The following is a 19976-nucleotide window of genomic DNA, read 5'->3' as shown; positions in this document are numbered from 1 at the left end:
ATGCCTTGGTTCCAGCAGCCATCGAATAGGCAGAACGAACCCCAGCTCCAGCTTCTCTCTTTCCGCAGGTCCTCTTGGGTGGTCAATTAAGGCTTTCGAGTATCCTCGCACCGTACAGGATTTGGATGCAGCTTGCTCATGTGTGCAGTGTGGTCCACTGTCGGTGTTTTTGGTGGGTTGGATCAATCCAGCTGCCAATTGCTTCCAATAACTGGATTAGTATTTCGATTACAGCGTGTCCTCGATACACGTGGTCCGTTTCGGACCTTCGTCAGTGAGCATAAAGTGACTCGAACAAACTGCACCGTTTATGTGTGCTATGGAGTGCAATCAAACGCTGTGATTTCCGTTTTGGTCACTCGGCCTGGATTCATTCCTGGAAAGAGTGGCATGCAATCCGCACGGTTTATAGATTGAAGTTCGGTTAGAACTTTAACAGGAATAGAGATGGTCGTTGATGATGACTGGAAGCATTGAAAGTGAATGGCACAAGTTGACCCAATAACCCAAAGTGTGTACTTCCCAAGAATTGCTTCAAGTGTAGTTGTTTTTCAGCACGATTGATAAGGTTAAGCTCTCTTCAACGATAACCACTATTACGCATCGTTTCCAGGCCAGTACTAGTAGTTCAGAGGTCACAGGCGCGCAATACAGGCGATTCCTGGCCCTCCCTCCAGTTCCAAGTAATTGTTCTCCATCCTTCCTAGGTAGCGCGAAGTGGAAGCGCATCAAATTACTTCCTTCCTGGTTCTCTCTCTCTCTCGCTTTCTTCTCTTCCCCTTGGCTGTCGCTATTATCCTTGAAAACTTTCCTAATCCTCACCTTTGCCTTTTGCTCTCTCTCTCTCTCTGGGATCGTGCGCGCTCCACTGATTCGTTTGTTGTGGAGGCGAGCGAGGTCGAGGTGGTGTGAGCCCCCTCTCCCCTCACCCCGATAAACATGCGTCCTTGATTGTTAAAAGCCCGGACACAACACCAAGCAGTAACAGTACACGCACTCTACACTGGCGCCCCTCGACGTGGTCTCTGTTTGCTGTTGTAGGGACTGTTTCCTTCTGCGCTGTGCGCTGCGCCTTGCAGCCAATCACGTCGCCGGAGGAGCGCCCTGATTACAAAGCCAAGAGCGCGTTAAACGGGCGACCAGCGCCAACGCCAACGCCAACGGTGGAGGAATGCTAATTAGCGAACCTCGCTAGCGTGCTCCCTTTTCGGGACGACCGCGAAGACCGAAGGATTACGCGCGCTGAGGGACAGCATTTTTGATTTTTACAACCGTCGAAAAGATTGAGTGATCATCATGGCATGGTCGCTTTTGACCACCCCGTCCACCGGTGGAAAGCTTTCTCCAGTTGACTAATTTGGGGTAATTCGTGTCTTCTTTTTCTTGACGGCGGAGGGGTGGAGGAGGACGAAGCTAGCGTGTCAGGCTGTCATTTCGAAGAGCGAGACAGTGAGCACGCAAGAAGACCGCGTGGGTTCCGCGGCGACACTGTTAACTGTCGTGTCCCGTGTTGCCCGTTGGTACAGTTTGACGAATTTTGTGTCACATTGTGGTCTGATGTGCCGGCGTGGAGGGGCCACAGAAGCGCCAAGGGTATGATTTATGTGGAAAAGGAGTTTCGAGTGAACCAATGTCTCGCGTTGCGTTGTTGGAGTGGAGCTAGTTAAGGGATGGGCACCCCTGTTCAGCTTAGTAGCATTCAGATGATGGATGTTTCGGTTTTGCGAGCGGGTTGAATAGCGCCGCGCGATTTATGAAGAAGTAGTCTTCAGGCCGCCTTGGCACGTGGCTCGCCCGGGGCTGGAATTGTTCATTTAAAGTAGTAATAACTCGATTTATTAGCCTTTTGCGGCAAGAGGGGGGAGGGGCAGTCTGTCTCCTCTCCTCCTTGTGCGACTTCAGCCGATGCTCTATTTCGTGGCTGCTGCTTGATGGTACTTATTGGAATCTCTCCGCACGTGGCCTCTGAATGGAGCAGACTTTGTCCCCTTTCTCAGCTGGTGTGGTGTGCCAAAGCTCGGCAGCTAGCTTATTTACTCAACTGTTGTGGTGGCGAATGGGTTTCAAACTACCAACCAAACAGAAGACACGACGGGTTGCCGCTATCTATAAACCGCAATTCGCTGAATCGTTCATATTTGGTGCGGTTTTGGTGGCGATGCTTCGATGGAGTTGGAGTGGCAAGGCCAGTCAAAATCGCTGAATATGACAGGCTGAATCGGTCGGTTTGAAAAGAATGGTGTGGGAAAGCGTTCTCCCTCTCTTGGCGCTTCTAACCCACCAAACAGCTTTTGCTCTTCTCGGAAGGATTGACGATTGCCGTTTGACGATCACACTGTGTATGCATCATTTATCATTATCCCGATACCGATGATGGTTCTTCCACCAGCACAATCGAAGACGAATAATAGATAAGCTTGGCAGAAGACAGCGCCCGGTCCGGTTTTGACAGTTTTTGTTTCAGAGCTTCAGAGCAGTAGAGACGCGACGTTTCGAACATTTTAAATCATTCATCGAGTATCGCTGCTGCTGCTACTCCTCTGCCTGTCTCGGTCTGTAATTTGTGGTAACGTGAGATGATGTAGAGCGATTCCATTCGATTGGAGTGCGATAGAACAACGATATGTTGACGTGGTCTTCGATTCGTGTACACCGGATCAGTCCATTAGACTTGTCCGTGGCGTCATGTTTAATGGTCGGCCAGGCGAGCAGCAAAACTGTCCCAATGACATCACTGGCACACATCGAGCAGCACTTTGGGGTTACGCTTTGGTTCGGGTTTTTGGTCTGGTATCATCCCAGGAGGCTCTAGGGGCCAGCGGGTCCGCCCTGTGACACGCATCGCAATTAGGTGCCCAGTGGCGTGTCGATTTGGTCGACGATTGATGCGCCAAATCTGAACTAACCCGATTGACCCGCTCCGGGGGGAAGGAAGGGCACAAGGGAGGGGAGTAACCTTCTTACTGTTGTGCATACGAAATGAGCAATCGCTGTCGTTGCGCTGTGGCTGCGGTTATCGAAATCCATTACCACCTCGGTGCTCGTGCTGGTGGTGCAACCATCATGGACCGTTCGTTGCATATTGTAGACCTTCTCCTCCACCGAATTGGCGACACCGTGCGATTGCTCATCGTACCGCGACCGATGACATCATGCATTTGACCGCAGAACACCGCACCGCAGCAGGGAGCTGTCGCCATCGTGGCGATTCCAGTCAACAACAACAGGCGAACAATACTGCGGATCCTAGAGCGGAAACAGATCTCGCTATTATCTCGGTTACGGTTCGTGCTGCTCATGTGTGTGTCCTTGTCCTAATTGTCCTTGATTTTATGTTGGAATATCTCTCGAATCGAATCGAATGCATCTTAACTTCGCTGATGTATTTATCTTCTTATTAATTTCGCAGGTAAGCAACACGCTCAACATTAACGCCATGGTGTGCCAGAGTACCAATCAAATCCAATGGTTTTCGGTAAATATGCTTCCTCTTTTTGAATTGCTTAAATGACCACAACATAGTACCGATTGGTCGACATCTGTTGGTAGCAGGAAGAGTCTAACGATGCTGTGTAGTTGATACTAGAAGCTTATGGCCGCTATTACTTCGTGGCGAATGCCCTTTCCCCCTCCAATGGTGTGCCCATTTGTGAGGCCCAACATTACTATGTTTCCAAAGTGTAAATGTCCTATTGGGCGGTTTTGATCCGTGCTGCAAATCGCCACATGACGCGCGCACTCCACAATAGAACCAATCTGTCGTCACGCGCAAAACGGGTGTTTTGCTTACTCACTCACTGGTGTGACGTTCGGTTAAGGTTGGCCCCTGACGTTGGTCATTTTGTGTACGTTAATAAAATTACTACCACCAACAGTTCTCGTTCCCGTAATGCCCTGGAGACATATTACAAAAGTTTTGAAATATCTCATCCCGTTTCGGGACGTTGGTCCTTACCAATAATCGTCCGAATTTGCGGACGGGGCGAGGAGGAGGAGAAGTGTGTCGATGAGGTGGAGCGACTCATTATGCGAAGCTACGCACCGAGTGGAGAACAAGGAACTCCTGCTCCTGCTGCGAGCAGAGAGATGTTTAGAGTGGTTGGTGTCGACGTAACGAGTCCCTCGTTGTTCCTGCTGTGTGTTTGTCTGCATTGTGCCACCCACCCACCGACCCACCCACAAATTACATATAATTATCTCTGTGTGAATTGGTCATTCTTTCTGGGATATGCATGTGGGGGGACAGCAACTAACCGAAGTGGAAATCCCGGAAGAACTTCCACTCTCTGTGTGTTTTTGTGTGCCTTTGTGATTTGTGCTTTAATGAAATTCTAACCACCTATTACATGATATTGCTTCACCTAAAGCGGCGTAGTGATATAGCCATACAGTTGATTGGAACACTTGGTGGAGATTTAAAGAAGCATTACGCTTATGGTGCTCTAAAGAGTATAAATGTTTAGTTCATGTTTATACTTATTATTTAAGTGATCATTACTTGGAAAACTATTTTTCAAAACAGTTCAGGTTTGTGATTATCTATAACGCTGAGGACTTCATATTTTTCTCGACTAAAAAGCCGTTAAAACAATCAATATTTTTGCTCGCTTTGCTAAATAAATGCTCGCTTAATTTTAAGAATCCCTTTTACTGATTCCACTTCTACGCCAGCACAACGTTCTTCCCTGGTAGCAGTTCCATTTTAACGACCTACCGTACACCGTCAAGTAGAAGCCGCTCAAAGAAGGAAAAGCTCAACGTAAAAAACCTCATTTTCCTGGTGGGAATTTTCCATCAGAAAGTAGCTTTCGACAATATCCCTGTTCGAAGCTTTCGCCTTTCCAAAAGTTACACCACGAATCATACATCCTCCTTCCTCTGCCTGCCAACTCCCAAGCAGTCCTTTTGAGGATCCTGAAAGGACATTTTGACAGAGCGTGACGACGCGTGCGCACTCCAAAGTCGAGCTAACCCTAGAGACTCATAATGTGCATGTCTAGGTAGTTGCTCCGCTCGCTGTCTCTCCAAGGGCACCAAGCACCAAGAGCGAGAGAGAGAGAGAGAGAGAGAGAGAGAGAGAGAGAGAGAGAGAGAGAGAGAGAGAGGCATTGACTACCTCTGCCAGACAACCAACCAGAACTTGGCGTGTGTGGTGTGTTGTTAGTAGTTCGTCTCGTGCCATTGGTATCGTATCGTGCTGTTCAAGTGTTCGAGTCGTTGTGTCCCCACAATCAGTGCCATTTCCAGTGAGTACGAGCTACACATTCTTCTTTGGATTATCAGTAGCGGGATTTGGGGGGCGAGTTCGGTTGTGTCGGAGGAAAACAGGATCCAGGGAAATCTTTCAATATCCTCACATGGGGACCAACTTTCTTTTCGATTCGGACTCTAGGACGCTCCAACAACTGTGTGTTTGGCTGTGTATGTGAGCGTGAGCGCACTTGTATGAGATCCTTTCGCTTGTCAGAAAGCTCCACAAGTCCTGACACGCCGAGGAAAGCTTCGATTTGCTATCGCGCTCCTTCTGCCACTCCACTCCCGTTAGTTGTTCCAGAATTGGAGAGCCGAGTACTGAATGAACAACCGGGAGCTTTCGCTGTTCCCCCCTCTTCATGTGTTTACAGCCGGGGCTCCATGCTCACCGATGGTTCCGGTTCCGGCAAACGGAACATTCTTTACATTCATTTTCGCTCGTCAAATCGGGCACATGAACACTCCAGAGCAGAGCACTCAGGCGAAAGCTCACACATAGTAGTACGCTCGCGCATTCCCTTTCTCTCTCTCAGGCGGCAATCGATAACGAAAGCTCTCCGGCACCAGGTGGGGGCCTCGCATCACCTGCTGGTGTTCGGTGGCACTCAAAAGACACGCGCACAGCCGATGAACATACTCGCGGGCGAGCACTCGTCGGTCGTCTGTCCAGTACGCCACTGGTACGCACTTTATTTTTAGTCACTGAGGAGATTTCGCATCGTACGGAGCATCATCGCCGTCGCCGTTTGTCGCTGTGTGTGCTCTCTCCTGCTCTCTCTCCTGGTCTCTCTCTCTCTTTCTCTCGCGAGTATAATCTCTCTGTTCAGTTGCTGTTACACTACCGCTACTACCGTTCGGATTGTCTGGCTGGCTAGTTGGCAGGTTCGCGGAATTGTAGTTACTCGCGATCTGCTGGAGTGCCTGGAGTGTGAGCGCGTGTCTTGGCGCCGTGTGTGCTTCGGTTGGATGCGTTCGGTGCGATCACCAGCGGAATCCTCGGGATCCTCGATCCGAATTGTGACCGTTCTTACGTCCCTTTGGTGCGGTGCGAGTGTTTATCGTGCTTTTTTGTTTTGTAAGAAAGATCGAGAGAAACGAGACCAGGAAAAGAACTGATCGGTTTCTAGTGAATCAAATAAATGGAAGCTGATCGTGTGAACGACTTATCCTTTGTAAACGGAATTGCGGAGCGGATAAGAATGAAGTGATTCCAGTATTTCGATTCCTTTTTCTCCAAACTTTTGGGAGTGCAATGGAGGCGCTTGGTTGACGCGACGTTCCCCCCCCCGGGCGCTGCAATACAGGGCACCTGCTGCTGCTGCTGCTGCTGTCTAGAGTGTCCACATGCGATTCCGTTTAATTGACCGTTTCGTTCGTTCATTTTGTCGTCACACAAATCACTTTCAGTGAGATCGGGGGAGCGGTATTGTGGTGCCAAGATGGATGGGGGACTGTACATGACCAGGTTGTAATCAAACGCGAGCACGCCAGGGAACTCTCCCTGCACCTCACTCTGTTGTTAGACAAACACAGAGTAAATAAATAACACAGCTCGACCATCGGTATCGGTCTCTGATGGCGGTTGAACATCGATAAATATTTTATTATCCTGGCGTCCTGGCGGGAGCGCGCCATTGTCTGTGTGCTTCTGTGTGTGCGCGTGTGTGCACTGATGTTGTTAATTATCATCGGGCGTGATATGTTGTCGTTGTTGCTCGTTTGTGAGGGACCATCGTCCCCCCCCCCCCCCCCCCCCCAGGCACCTTCTTTGCTAAAACCCCCACCACAACATGCGAAGCAATGGGGCGGAAAATTAATGATTTTTCTCCCTTCGGCCTTTTTTGAGGGTAAGGTTGCCTGTTGTTACGTTAGGGCAGGACCACCGGGCAGCGAAAGAGCGAAAAGTAAAATAAAATTAAATCACTTTATGTGTGTCTGCGTGCGCGTACGTGTGCATGTAAATTGAACGTTTGTTGATCGCCCTTGTGTTGTGTTCCCGCCCGGACACACTAATTTTGTACTCGGCTTCGTGTTGCTGATTGCTCGCCCGCCCAGCGAGCAGAAGGTATTTTTCAAACCGGGCTGACCGGAACCGCACTGGACGCTCGTCTGCCTGTGTGCCTATCGAACGTTGCTTGGTTCTTTGTCGACCATCAGCGCACGCAAACGCCATGCTCGCTCTCGTGGTTCACGCAAAAGCTTTCCAAAATGGCTCGCTTGCCCTGGACCACTGCTGCTGCTGCTGCTGCTGCTGCTGCTGCTGTTTCCAACTTCCAGAAACAGAGGAAGAAGAAAGAACCCCGCCGGCAGTGGTGGCGCCCACGTTATTAATTGTTTAATCGATTATGCCATATTCCGCGCGCGCTCCATCGACGCGCGCCCGGTTCCTTCTGGATCTGCCTGCTCCGATAAGCGAAAGTGAGAGTTATGTGTTCTCGGAGTTGGGCGCCAACCTGTGTGCATTTGTGTGTGGTAGATGATTACATTCACCTCCCTCGAGGGAGGGAAGGAGACCACGTAAGAAAGTCGTTTGCAAGCCACATACCTGGTTGGCATTGAGACGGAGGCATGGATCGGTTATTGATTGTGGCAGCGATCACTTCTCTTTCCAATTCAAAAAGAGAGACAAAGAGAAGCGCGATGTAGGTTGAAAGGAGGTGCCAAATGGAAAGGATTCTTGGCAAACTTTTGCTAATCCTTTGGGAGGGCCGAAGGTAGACAGAGCATCTGCTGACAGATCTGCTCGACTCGAATACTAAAGTTGCCCTTGAATCACACACCGTTACCCTTGACTCACTCACGCAACGCGACCGTGGCCAAGGGGGTTGTTAACTCAATTACGAAACTATCCCTCGATTGCGTTTGTCGAAGGGAAGTTCGTTTGGCAGATTGTTGTTGGCGCCCGATATCATCATCATTTAGCCCCCCCCAAAATGGCCCCGTTTGGTTTGAAGCATTGCCATCATTTTTGGGGCTGTTTGACGACGATAATCGGTTATCAGGGTTTACCTTTACCACCGTTATCAGAGGCCACAAGGGGGTGGTTCGCGATGTTGTGGTGATAATGTCGCTTCGATAACCGCCCTAGAGTAGAGACTAGAGCGGAGGTAATGGCCCTAGAGGGAACATTTACAACTGATCGATCTATCATACTCGGTAATCAGAGGAAGAAATCATAAACCTGGGCGCATATGGCGTTGCCGCCACACAACACACACGTTGGGTATCGCATTTCAGCGAACCGGAATTACATTCGCAAACGTCCGGGAATTCCACAGCCGGTACCCTCCGGTCCGTATCGATCTTTGGCATCGATCGCCAGCACAAAACCCACTCATTAACAAATGCGAGATCCAGCTGTGTTTCCGTTTGATGTTTCGTGGAACACGTGGCCGCGATGGTGCTGTTTGTTGATAGTAGTACACGTTGCGCGACTGCGACCACTCGGTGTTCTCTCTGCCTCTCCTTCTCTCGGTATGTGACCTTCGGACAAACGCCGGTGTTTACACTGACTCACTGGCCACCACTACGAAGTGAAGTGCTTTCTTCAAAGACAAAGTACCACGTCGCACCACCATCAGCACCACCTGGATCCTCTAGGGACCACTAGAAGGGCCCCTAGGGGAACGTACGACTCGTAAACTGTAACGAGAAGCGAGCAATCAATCAACGATGCGCTCGCTCGCTCGCTGTAACACACGGTTACAGGGCTGTGGCCTGGTTCACCCACAACGGGGTTCATATCGGGGGTTCCACTTCAACCGGCATCGATTTTGATAGCCAAAATTGAACTCCTTCCCTGGTGAAATTGTGAAACCGCATTTGCATAAGGCAACTGGCGCCAGTTCAGGTGCTAATGAACTCGCTCGTGGTGGTGTTCACCCTTCCAGAATCTTCTGAACCGGAACCACCCGAAAACCGGAATCGTACGGTGAAGGAATGGTTTTTTGATGAAGCTACCTACGAACCAGGTTAACCTCTTTCTCTCTGTGTGTTTGGTGCTATCAGTTTAGACTTGGTTCTCGAGACGGTGCAACGCGCATACATTCTACTATCATTCCCCAACGGTGAGACCGTGAGAGACGGTGAGAAAAGTGGCCTCAATTAACCCTCTGCCGTGCGTGCCATTGTCTACTGCAACGCGCCCAACAGTAGCGCATCGCATCGCGAGATGATGATGATGATGATGGTCGATGGCTGAAGCCGCCCACTGATGGCAGCCCTTGACTTCGACCCCAGGGGCCCTGGGGTTAACTGGGAGCGTGGCTTTGGAGCAGCGTGTCTGTGGTACGTCATTGGCACAACGACGTTTCGATCTAGATCAGGTAGAATGTGCACTTAATGTAGTGGGTGCGCTCGGGTTCGGTTCTACCGCTGCTGCTGCTGCTGCTGGTCCCGCATCGCATCATCTCTAGACTGGTGTGTTGATGCTGTCGATGATGGACACCCGTTCTTGGGTGATTCCGATTCCGACTGGCCGAAAACACAGCTCTCTGTTACTCCCATAAACCTTTTGAAGCAGATTTTTTTTGGCCGTTGTTGTGCTGACCTGAATTGGTGATTCCACAAGGCGTCCACTCTTTTGATTAGCGGTGCCTGGTTCTGTGCAAAAGATGAAAGGAATGCACAACCAGCGGTCCGGCAGGATTTTGGGACTTTGGAGGGCCTGGAGTGCGTTACTCTGCCGCTGGTTTGTCATTTTTCCCCATTTTTTGCCCTTTAGGATTTGATTTTCTGAGGGATCTAGCGAGAGAGAGATAGCGAAAGCTCCATCCGTTTATCCTATTCAATGTGATCCTTTCCGTGGCTTACGTCCCTTCCTGGGGCCCTTCGAAGCTCTGGCCGCCTATTGGTCGGTTCTTCATTCGTCGGTCACTGCGGAACCGAAAACAGCAAACACAAATACATGTAGACACGCGTGTCGTGTAGAAGCAATATTAGATGGTCACACGATGATATAAGGCTAGGTTGTGGTCCACTCTCTCTCTCTCCCTTTCGCCGTGCTTCCGTTCGCTTGGTACAGTTGTACTCTACAGCTACGTGCTTGCTGGAAAGAACGTACTGAAAGGAAGGCAGGAAGAGAGAGTGGATAGTTGATATTAAAAATGAAAGACCATGGCCATGTCCTGCAAAGAGAGAGAGAGAAGAGAGAGAGAGAGAAGGGTACACGAGGGGTATCATGGCCCTCGGTGTCCAGCATTCGACCGTCGGATGTCTCGGCCTCGTTGTACATTAAGTTATTGAAATTGATTTTTTTGCCGTCTTCATCTCCTTCCACTTCCGCTGATCCTTCCGGTCGCTATCTAATAGCACGTAGTAGATAGCAGCCCAGAACTCACTGTGTATTGGCACCGAGAATGGTCTGCCGAGTGTATGGCAGACAGGAGAAGGTTGGCCACAGGACTGTCGCCAGCCGTGCCAGTTATAAATATCCCAAGCAGCCCACCAAACAACAACACAAACCGAGACAAGCAGCGAGGACAAGAAGTGAAGGAATAGCCACGACACGACACCACCGACAGCCTAACTGGCCGGTCGAGTACCGGACCGGCTTTGTCGCCGGAGTGTTTCGTGATTAATGTACGAGGAGCTGGCTGGCACTGCTGCCGTCGGATTCGTTTATCCAGAGCGCACCCCTAGCATCGGGTGTTGCCTTCTTGTGTGCCAAAATTCTTGGCTAGCAGCCTTCCCGGACCCTTAACCCCGGGGGGCAGTTATCGAAATAAGCACCTCAAGCGGCTGGTAAACAGCAGAGGTGTGGCCGAATGGAACCGACAGGAATGTATCGTGCGGAATGTTATCGAAAGGATAGTTTCTGCCCGATTGGAGACAATATTCCGGGTAGGGCGGGAGTCACAAGAGATCCACGATAAATTCGTCTTTGCAACCTTCTGGAACTTCTTCGCGATGAAGGGCGAGAGGCACAGTCCGCAGTCAATGGTGTATCGTGCAATGCTTGTAACCCTCAGGGGGGGGGGGAGAGAGTATCGTGACACTATTTTTAGCTCCAACCACAGAACGCACACAGACACCTGTACGGTGAAGAGTGGGCGTCCGTCTATCTGGATACACGATCGTTGTGGTTCGGGATCTATGGAAGTCTCTTCTCTCGCCCAACCACATCCAGCGGCAGCGTCGGTATGCGTCAATAGTCTCGCCCATCTCCCGCAATGGAATCCAGATTGAACTGGATAAGTTTCTACGTTGCGCCTCCTCGCCGCGGATTCTTAACCTCACGCGGCAGCGTAACTGAAAGTTGAAAGTTGGCTAAGGCCGATCCTAGGGGTCGCTGTGAAGCCGGTTTCTCATGGTTCTTTCTCTCTCTCTCTCTCTCTCTCTCTCTCTCTCTCTCTCTCTCTCTTCGTCTCTTCTTGGCATTGTGTCTTGTGGCGAAAGGAATGAGATGGTACCACGTATCGAGGGTCACTTCAACTTGACTTTTACTTTTTTTGTTTTTTTTTTTGTAACCGTTACGCGTTCCATTCGTTGCGGTACTTGGTCTCGATGGTCATCGTCGAATCCATCTTGTGCCCCTGGATACTGTGGGGCCATTTGCTGCCCGTCTTAGTAAGTCCATTGTAAACACACTGATTGTTACCGACCGATTGCAGAGAAGTAGAGAAGCAAGAGAGAGACTTTTGATTGCGAACAAAGTATTGCCTTTCGGTTCGATCGCGGGTGGGGGTTATGTTGCTTATTGCGGAGATCTCGTCTCGAATTGAATTGTCGTCACTCCACGAGGGTCCAGCTAACTTTCGACGAGGTTTTTGGCGCCCCGGTTTTTGGTCGGCGCCGAAGGACTACTACTGCAGAGAGCGTGAAGCCGACCGGGTCCGGTGGTCCTATGGCACGTGCTTTGCATGTTTTTGGCGCACACGTCGACATCGCTGCTGTGTTGGTGGATGTTGTTTTAGTTGAGTCGCAGGTCGCGCCGTGCCGTGCACTCATCAAAAGGTCTTGAGACCCCCTCCAGTGCTGTTTTCTTTCGCTCTCTCTTTCTCTCTCTACCAAGCAGGAGCAGCTCTATCGAAGCAAAAATAACTTCATTCCAACGGAGGGGAAAAGGCGGTTGGGATTCGTTGTGAGGCAGTGTAGAAATCTGTGATCGATATTTTGATGCAGGTTGCGGGTGCTGTGGATGCCTTCAATCACGGGAGCTTCAAGGCGTAGGACCGACAGAACGGGGGCTGACGGTGGCACCAAAGTGACAAACAAGGGTCGTCGCCAGCGGGGTACATCTTATTTCCATTTCTTTCGACCGGCACAAAAGCTAGCTAGGTCCTGGAAGACACGCCAAGTTTGTCGCTACGCTAGAGCGACATCCCTCTTCTGCTTCTTCTTCTTCTCTCTGTATTGGTGTGCGGGTGTGTATTTTACCGGGAAGGAACCGATTTTGCATATGAAGGACGTGCTGAATGGTGGTGAGAAATCGATGAAAGCCAAGGTGGTGGGCACGGCGTCACCACGGTCGACGGTCGGTACTGGAACGAAATTTGCATGAAAACCGAAGCGAAGCTTCTCCCTTCTGGTACTCTGTTTTTTTTTTCTCCTGTCTGAATTTATCTTTTTTGTCCTCGAACCCCCCCGAAACCTTGTCTTCCTTTTCGTCATCAGCGAAGGTATTCGCTCTTTTCGGCACCAGCAAGGTGCGAACAGGGCACCGGTTCCGTCCCGCTGGCTGGCTGACAAAGAAAAGATGGCTGACGGACGAGCGGTAGACGAGCGATATACAGTCCAGGGTGCAAAAACGAGTGAGGAAAGGCAAGGTGTGTCTCCAGGGATCCAGGAGCCCAAGAGTCGAGGTCCAAGGAATGAAATACATTGAAGGGAAGGCCGTCGCACCACCACGCCACCGGCAGCACTGTCAAGGATTTCAATCATCCTCATCTCGCATCTCGGGGCGCAGTAGTCCCTTGAGAGGAGGAGGAGGAGGCCCTCCCAGCGGGCCCACCGTAATGTGTCGACTTATCTCACGCCAGCCAAATTCCAGCTCCGAAGAAACTGTTCTTTCCCGTCCGTTCGATTCCATGAGCATGATGGCCGCCAGCTCCAGCAGCACCAGGGCTAAGGAATGTCGCTGGCGCGCGCGTGACGATATGGCGCTCGATTACGTCCTCTGGTCCTTCTGGCCAGCAGCAGCAGCACTTGGTGGGCCGTGGCCCGTGAACCAGGTGGGCTGTGAGTTATTGCCCGCGGGACACGAAATAATGTGTACGGCACCGAGAGTGTCTCGGCTTGTTAGTGGTCGAGAGAGAGACAGAGAGAAAGAGGTCGAGCGCCTCATTCCGTATTCTGTTCAGCAACACGTACGCTGAGGTGGCTGCTTCTTCTCCCCTCTGAGGTGCTTAACGGAGGAAAGGAATTTTTAATTTTAAGGATCGCACTCACTGAACAAGCACCGCCGTTGTTGCGCTGATGCCGCGCGTTATTATGTCAAATGAAAGCTCCGAAAGCTCCACCAGAACTGAACTGTACCAACATGTTTTCGTCACCTGCAGCACCAGAAGCAGCTCTTCTGCCTGGGGGTTTTAGGGATTACCCGCTACGCGAGAGAGAGTTAATCGCTTTCAGTCGCTTACGTCGTAACTGTGGCGGATTGTTCCTCTCACACATTAAGGCGATGCGGGCACCGGCTAATCCGGCTAGTCAGCACGGCCAGTGCGGTTGTCATGTTGCCTGGTCATGTTGCCGTCCTTGTTTTTGTCAGGTCCGCAGTATAGCTGTCTGGGAAGGCAAAAAGGGCTTTTTCAATTTGGACAAAATGCTGCTGCTGCTACTGCTGCTGAAGGTCTAATCCTCGTCGTCGCCTTGTTTTTCCATTTTGTAATCCAAAGATCCGAATAGTCGGCGTAATGTAAGTGCCATTCTCGCCGCTGGCATCGTTCCGCCGACGGCCAATTTGACGTTTCCTTTTTGTGGAAATTGAATTGAACCGATAAGACCACAACAACCGGCCGCGCTTCCTTCCCTCCCACAGCAATGCTTTTTGCGCAAAATGGTGGTCGATTGGCCGAACGCTTCCAGGCGATCGAATGAACTCGTTTTCATGTTCGATAAGAGGGCAGTCGTCACGGGCAGGTTCAGGTTCAGCTCCGGGGGGCGCACCACACGTACGTGAGGTCCGGCCGAGGGCTTTTATCGGATTTTCATTCGCCAGCAGACGCCCAAAAACGTCGAATTGGGTTGCTAACCATTGCTTGTCGAGCTTAAAGAGATCTGGCGTTCCGATCCGAGGCTAGCAGGAGATCAGGACTAGCGTTGGAGAGTGGAAGAGAGATACGAAAACCACGAAGACTTAGCGGCTGGTGGCACGTGGCTCTGGCGACGACTTTTAATCTATTTATGTCGACCGCACACACAATGTCGCCGTTGCAGTTGGGAGTTCGAGGAGAGGGACCTAAGATTGAACTGAGAAGGAGAAACGGCTGAAGCCAAAAAAGGAAAAACCACGCGCGACACTCCCCGGTGGCATCCACTACGGTTCACCGTTATTTCGGCCAACACAACAGGACTGTCATAGACGATGGCATCTCGGTGCAGTGGAGAATGCATTCCTTGGCGTGCTGCTTGCTCGTACTACCTGAGCGTTCTGCACCAGAAGAAAATGTGAAACAAACGGTGATATCGTTCAAGTGTAGTGCGCCACGAGCAGAGAACCAGAGTGGAATGTCAGGCCGCTGAAATGAAATCCTTCCAGCGAAACAAAAAAAATTGCAACAAAACCGGAATCCGGAACAATCGCTAACAATGGCCGAGAGTTTTCTAGGAACGCGTGCCGCGTGAAAATCCGTGCTTTGCTGCTGCCGGCAAGGACACTCCTCGTTCTTTATCATTCGAAGCGTCCCTTTGTTATCAACCTGGCCATTCATTACCTGCCTCCCTCTCTGCGCCGTCTTTTGCAGCATAAAGTGAACTCTGAGGTGTGTAGTTTGTGGTGTTGCTACTGCGCTGGTGAGCGTGGCCAGGAAAAAGAGGCAAAAGTGTGAAGAAGTGTCCCCAGAAGAAGTACCAGTGGGGTGTGCGAGAGAGTGTGGTGTGGTGTGTTTGTGGTCGACAGGCTGCTCCACGCGTGTCGCACGGTTTTATCGCCGTCAGCCGCTGTGATTATTGTGTTCCGCGTAAAGAAAGAAGATCGTTGTCGTCGTCCAGGCTGTTGAAACGAAGCTGCCACCAGCGGATATCAGAAGCTCTCTTCTCTCGCGCGCGCTCTCTCTCTCGTTCGTGTGTTAGCAAATCTTTGAACATAAATCGGTAATTTGCCTCCTTTTTTGCATCTAATGTAGCCACTAACTTTCTTACACTTTATCTTCATTTTTTGTATATTTACTCTCTTTCTGATTTTCCTTTTCCAATGATTCTCAAAATTTTTCGGAACAGCGCTGGTTCACGCCATTTCTGCTTTATGTCATAAAGCTTCTATGGTCGGCCTTTTTTCTGTTTCTTTTTTTGTACATTAATTAGCTTTGTACATAAAAAATGATTTAAATATAGATTGTTTCTTTTAATGATTCTTTTTAAACTTCAAAATAGAAACATTATCTACTGAAATCCATTCATGAATTCAGAGTTGCCTGTACAGGCAACACCAAGACAAAGAATATATTTTAACTAAACAGCGATACTACTTGCTTCTCTTCTATAGCGTCAATTTTCCACGCTAATCACTTTGTAAATATTGGAAGAAACATGAATGCTTAGCTACTTAAAGCGGAGAAGAAATTGGATTTGAAAACTGCTCTCTTTGCAACTTGGTGAACAGCTGAAGCCGTTAAAAAAAGACCACAGCCACCGCCTTAAGGCGAACCAACGAACAGAGAGGAAGCAGAATCTCATTAGTATAATTTGTTTAAATTTTCACCTACGCGACCGGACGCAAAAAACCAGCGCGAAATGGCCCAAACTTTACCAATTACCAGCGCGCGGGTTGGCGACGAACCTGGACAACTGCTGCTGCTGCTGCTGCTGCATGGAAAATTCATTCCACGTTGTTATTTCTTTGCTTCTCTCCATGCTTTTGTGCTCAAACTTGTGGTCTTGCCTCGAGGAATTGTGTTACAAAAACGAACGTACACAGCAATGTCCAGTCTTATTATTGGGTTGGTTTACTTGGCACCAGTAATTCGATGAACATCACGTTTCGTGCTCAGTCTCTTCCTTATATTAATCGATCGCGGGTCGTGTTATTACAACAAAAATACCACGAAGCCTGTCGATGGAAAGTGACGTCCCCCTCCGGCCAAATTGGGGCTTTAAAATTTATTCCAAAATCCCGATCGAAACAAAGGACCTTTTGCGGTTCTTTTGCGGCAGACAACAAAGCCACCACCGAACAGTGCGCTAAGCGAAGCAATTTGCTGACTTTGCGGGATTAATTCAATTTACCCGGATGTCGCTAACCATGCGCCACACACCGCGAATGGAATGGAGGAACCTAACCCAAGTACCCAAGGAGCATACTTTTGACCGCACAAAATCTCGACGGAACCGCGAAGCCCCTCGTGCCGCGGGCGGGGTTTTCTTTCTTAATTTTAATGTCCCGGGGGTTCGGACTTTCCATAAGGGGCGCGCCCGATGGTGGAGCGGTTCGGTAAAGTTTGTGTTTCTCGCTTCATCCTCCTTCCTGTGCGTTGCTCCAGATTCCTGCTTTTGCGAAGAACTTACAACATTGTTTGAAGAGGCCCTACTCATCGCCTGGAGTGCGCATGTTCTGGGACCAGGGAAGCGAGGGGCTGATTGGTTTTAATTATTTGTTTGGAAAGGATGATGGGGACGATTACAAGCCAGCGAACAGGCGGAAGGATTTAAGCCATGATCGTGATGTCCTCCACGTGGCGCATTAAAACCACAAATGAATGAATTTCAATGCGCCCGTAGTCCGCGTGAACCCACTTCCCTTCATCCTTTGTGTGCTTGTATTTGTTTTCGGGCCCCTAAAGCCTCCCAGATGGACGCTATCGACCATAGAGTCGAGCCAGCTTAAGTTTCACTCGTCAGAGCCACCTGCCTGCCACGTTGTCAGAGTGAGAGCAGCAGCAACAGCAGAAAGGTTGATGAAGCCATCACACAACGGTGCACAGCGCGATGAAGGATTGACAGCATTCGGTACCGTTCGGAGATGGTGATGGTGTGAAGCAGCCAACAGGTGTAGAGGCTCCTGAACCGTTCGCATCCGCTGAGTCCCGGGCCTAGAGGAACCCACATCAAGTTTTTCGTTGAAAAGGACCCCCCGATGTGCGTGCCAGGATGTCGGGATGATGTTGTCGAGAGCGTTTTTTGTGCTCCGTCGCATCGCACCTGCCAACTGACACGTTCAAGGGGGCCTGCGCCGAAGGATAATTAATTTTAAATGGCGTGTCTACCACGAGCACCATCAATTGCGGCCGCTACTGGTGCACCCCAAAACAAGGGAGAGAGAGAGTCGGGAATGTCCGGTTGGGAAAAAAGGAGAAAACACAAAAATGGCATTTCTGCAGGAGCATAATATTCGCTTCTGTGGTCGAGCAGCAGCAGCGCGAAGCCAGACGAGAACCATCGACTACGATGCGTCCGTTTATGATGTTGTGGAGGTAAAGGGACAAAAAAGAAACACGCGGAACTCTGAAACTTTTCCCCGTTCTTGCTGGACTTGCTGGGGAATAAAAAAACCCGACAAAACCCCCTCCCTGAACATCATCTTCGACATCGTGCCTGGTTCGTTCGGTTGTTAATTAGATATGAACGCGATGTTGTTCCCCGTGCGATGGCAATGCAGATAGAGGACGATTCGCTTTGTCGGACGGGCCTGGCTGACCGTTGTGCTTCTTTTCTATCGGTTTTTTTTTCGCCCTTTTTGGCGCCCCAGTAAATGAAGGATGTGTTTGGCTTCTTCTTTTACGTTCGACGTCCTTTTTTATTGCGTTTGTTATTTCTTCTGATCCGGCGCAATTACGAGAGAATGTCCGGTTTCATGATGAAAGGTTATCATGATGGGAGAGGGATCGCTGTGCGCCCTCCGCGACCACTGGTCCCATGATGATGATGACGATGGTGGTCCTTTTGCTTTTGTTAATATTTTTTCGTCTCTCTAGTGGGCATGCACTAGGTGTACCGTTTGTAGAGCATTTAGACCGTTTAAGCCGGGTTAGTAGACTACGGCTTTTTAATTAACCACCACTAGCATTCACCTGACGGACTTGTTTTTTAAGATTCAAGACTCATGTTAGTTTGCATTAATTCGTAGCTTTTTGTGGGATTAACGGTTGTCTATAGCCAGTTGTATTCTTTTGTGGTTTATTTTCCAGGATATCGATAAAAAAGAGCACTATTCGCTTTAAACAAAGCTAAAGGAAGCAGTTGCACATAGCATTTCAGTCTCTTCAAATGGTTTTCATGAGTAAATTGCTTTAACGAATGTTAGTAACTAGTCTTCAACCTTCCACTTCGATGACGATATTGAGGTCTTGGATAATGATACTAAGTAAGAATTGTAGATTCTTAGATTGAAAGAAGATCCTTGTTTGAAACAGCAATTCCTTTCTTTTTCTTTACCGTTGAAACTATTATTCTCTGGTACGGCGAAATGAAGATTAATAAAAATGTAGAAAGACAATATTTTAGGAACTTAGAAACAACAAGCTTATACCCGTTATTCCCCTTCAATACTTAGAACAATACAATCATAGGAACAAGCGCTTGCGCTTTTTTTTTCTTTGATTGAAGTGCTCATTGATTTTCTAATCATAATACCATCACCTGGCACTCACTGGAACGAACGACTGCAGACACTCTACACCTGATTGAAATGGAAATAAAATGAAGGAAATATTAAACACCGCATACCGGGAAGTAGTGTACCCGTGTATGGTACTTGCTCTCCGGTTTGGCGTTGATTTTGGCACCGTACCAACGCAACCGAACTGTGTGGGAAGCGTAGCGGCGGTACTGCATGCACATTGTGCGAACCGATGTAATCCGAATGCTGCGACCCCGTGACGCTGACGCTGCACAGCTGCTCCGACGGTCGGATCATTAAAAGGCGTGTGTGAAAAGCCGCTACCGTCGTCGTTCCGGCCTCGTAAGTGGTTGCCACTCCGAGCCGGTGTTTACGTTCCGTTTCGTGATGGCGGTCCGAGTCATGGAATGGCATGGCTTAGGGAATGTCTTTATACGATTTGTTGGTGAGTCTGTGTATGTGGCGCAATCCTGTGCGAAGTCGGACGATGAAGTGTTTGCTAAATATGTACTTTCGGCTCTCGGCCTTTACCAGGGAGTAGCATGAGAAGCCGGGTAGGACAGGTGGTTTTTGTTTTGTAAATATTGTCGACAAACAAACGCCAGAAAGATGAAAGGATGGCGTCGTATGGTGGGTATGCAAAGGCCTCCGTCCTTTACACATAACATGTTTCGGTCGTCCAGCTCCAGTTCAGAGTTGAACGACACACAACACGAGAGAGAGAGAGAGTTAGAGGGAGTGAGGACAAACTCATGTTTATGCCTGATTAAATTGATCCAGCCCGGGGTCTATCCAGTCAGGTTCCCAAAATTCCCAAACCTTTTCGAACGCCAATCGAACACAGGAGTAAGGGCATATAACGTTTTGCTATTCGGAACGAAAACGAGCGAAACACATAAACAGAGCTGATGTGATTCTGTTCTAAAATAAATAACATAAAATTCGGTTACCCTTTACCAGCGACCTGCATCATCTCGTCGTCCCCCTCACCAACGTCTTGTTGTGGCTTCAA

General features: G+C 49.5%; 2 protein-coding genes across 17 annotated transcripts in view; both read left to right on the top strand.

The window, feature by feature from the left end:
* LOC126578442 (neurocalcin homolog) overlaps window positions 1-19976 on the top strand; it is a 94292-nt gene that overhangs the window by 20353 nt on the left and 53963 nt on the right. The window lies entirely within an intron of this gene.
* LOC126578444 (neuronal calcium sensor 2) overlaps window positions 1-19976 on the top strand; it is a 69929-nt gene that overhangs the window by 13166 nt on the left and 36787 nt on the right. The window contains exons 1-2 of one of the 10 annotated variants that reach the window (XM_050241012.1): window positions 5178-5246; window positions 15156-15504. The exons of 1 other annotated variant lie outside the window; for it this stretch is intronic. The gene's annotated coding sequence lies outside the window, so the exon portion shown is untranslated. 8 more of the 10 variants (XM_050241010.1, XM_050241008.1, XM_050241013.1 and 5 more) reach the window with 8 other exon arrangements.

This window comes from Anopheles aquasalis, chromosome 3, assembly GCF_943734665.1.
Source record: "Anopheles aquasalis chromosome 3, idAnoAquaMG_Q_19, whole genome shotgun sequence".
NCBI classification, from domain to species: Eukaryota; Metazoa; Arthropoda; class Insecta; order Diptera; family Culicidae; genus Anopheles; species Anopheles aquasalis.
This window is presented reverse-complemented; position numbering and strand designations above follow the sequence as displayed.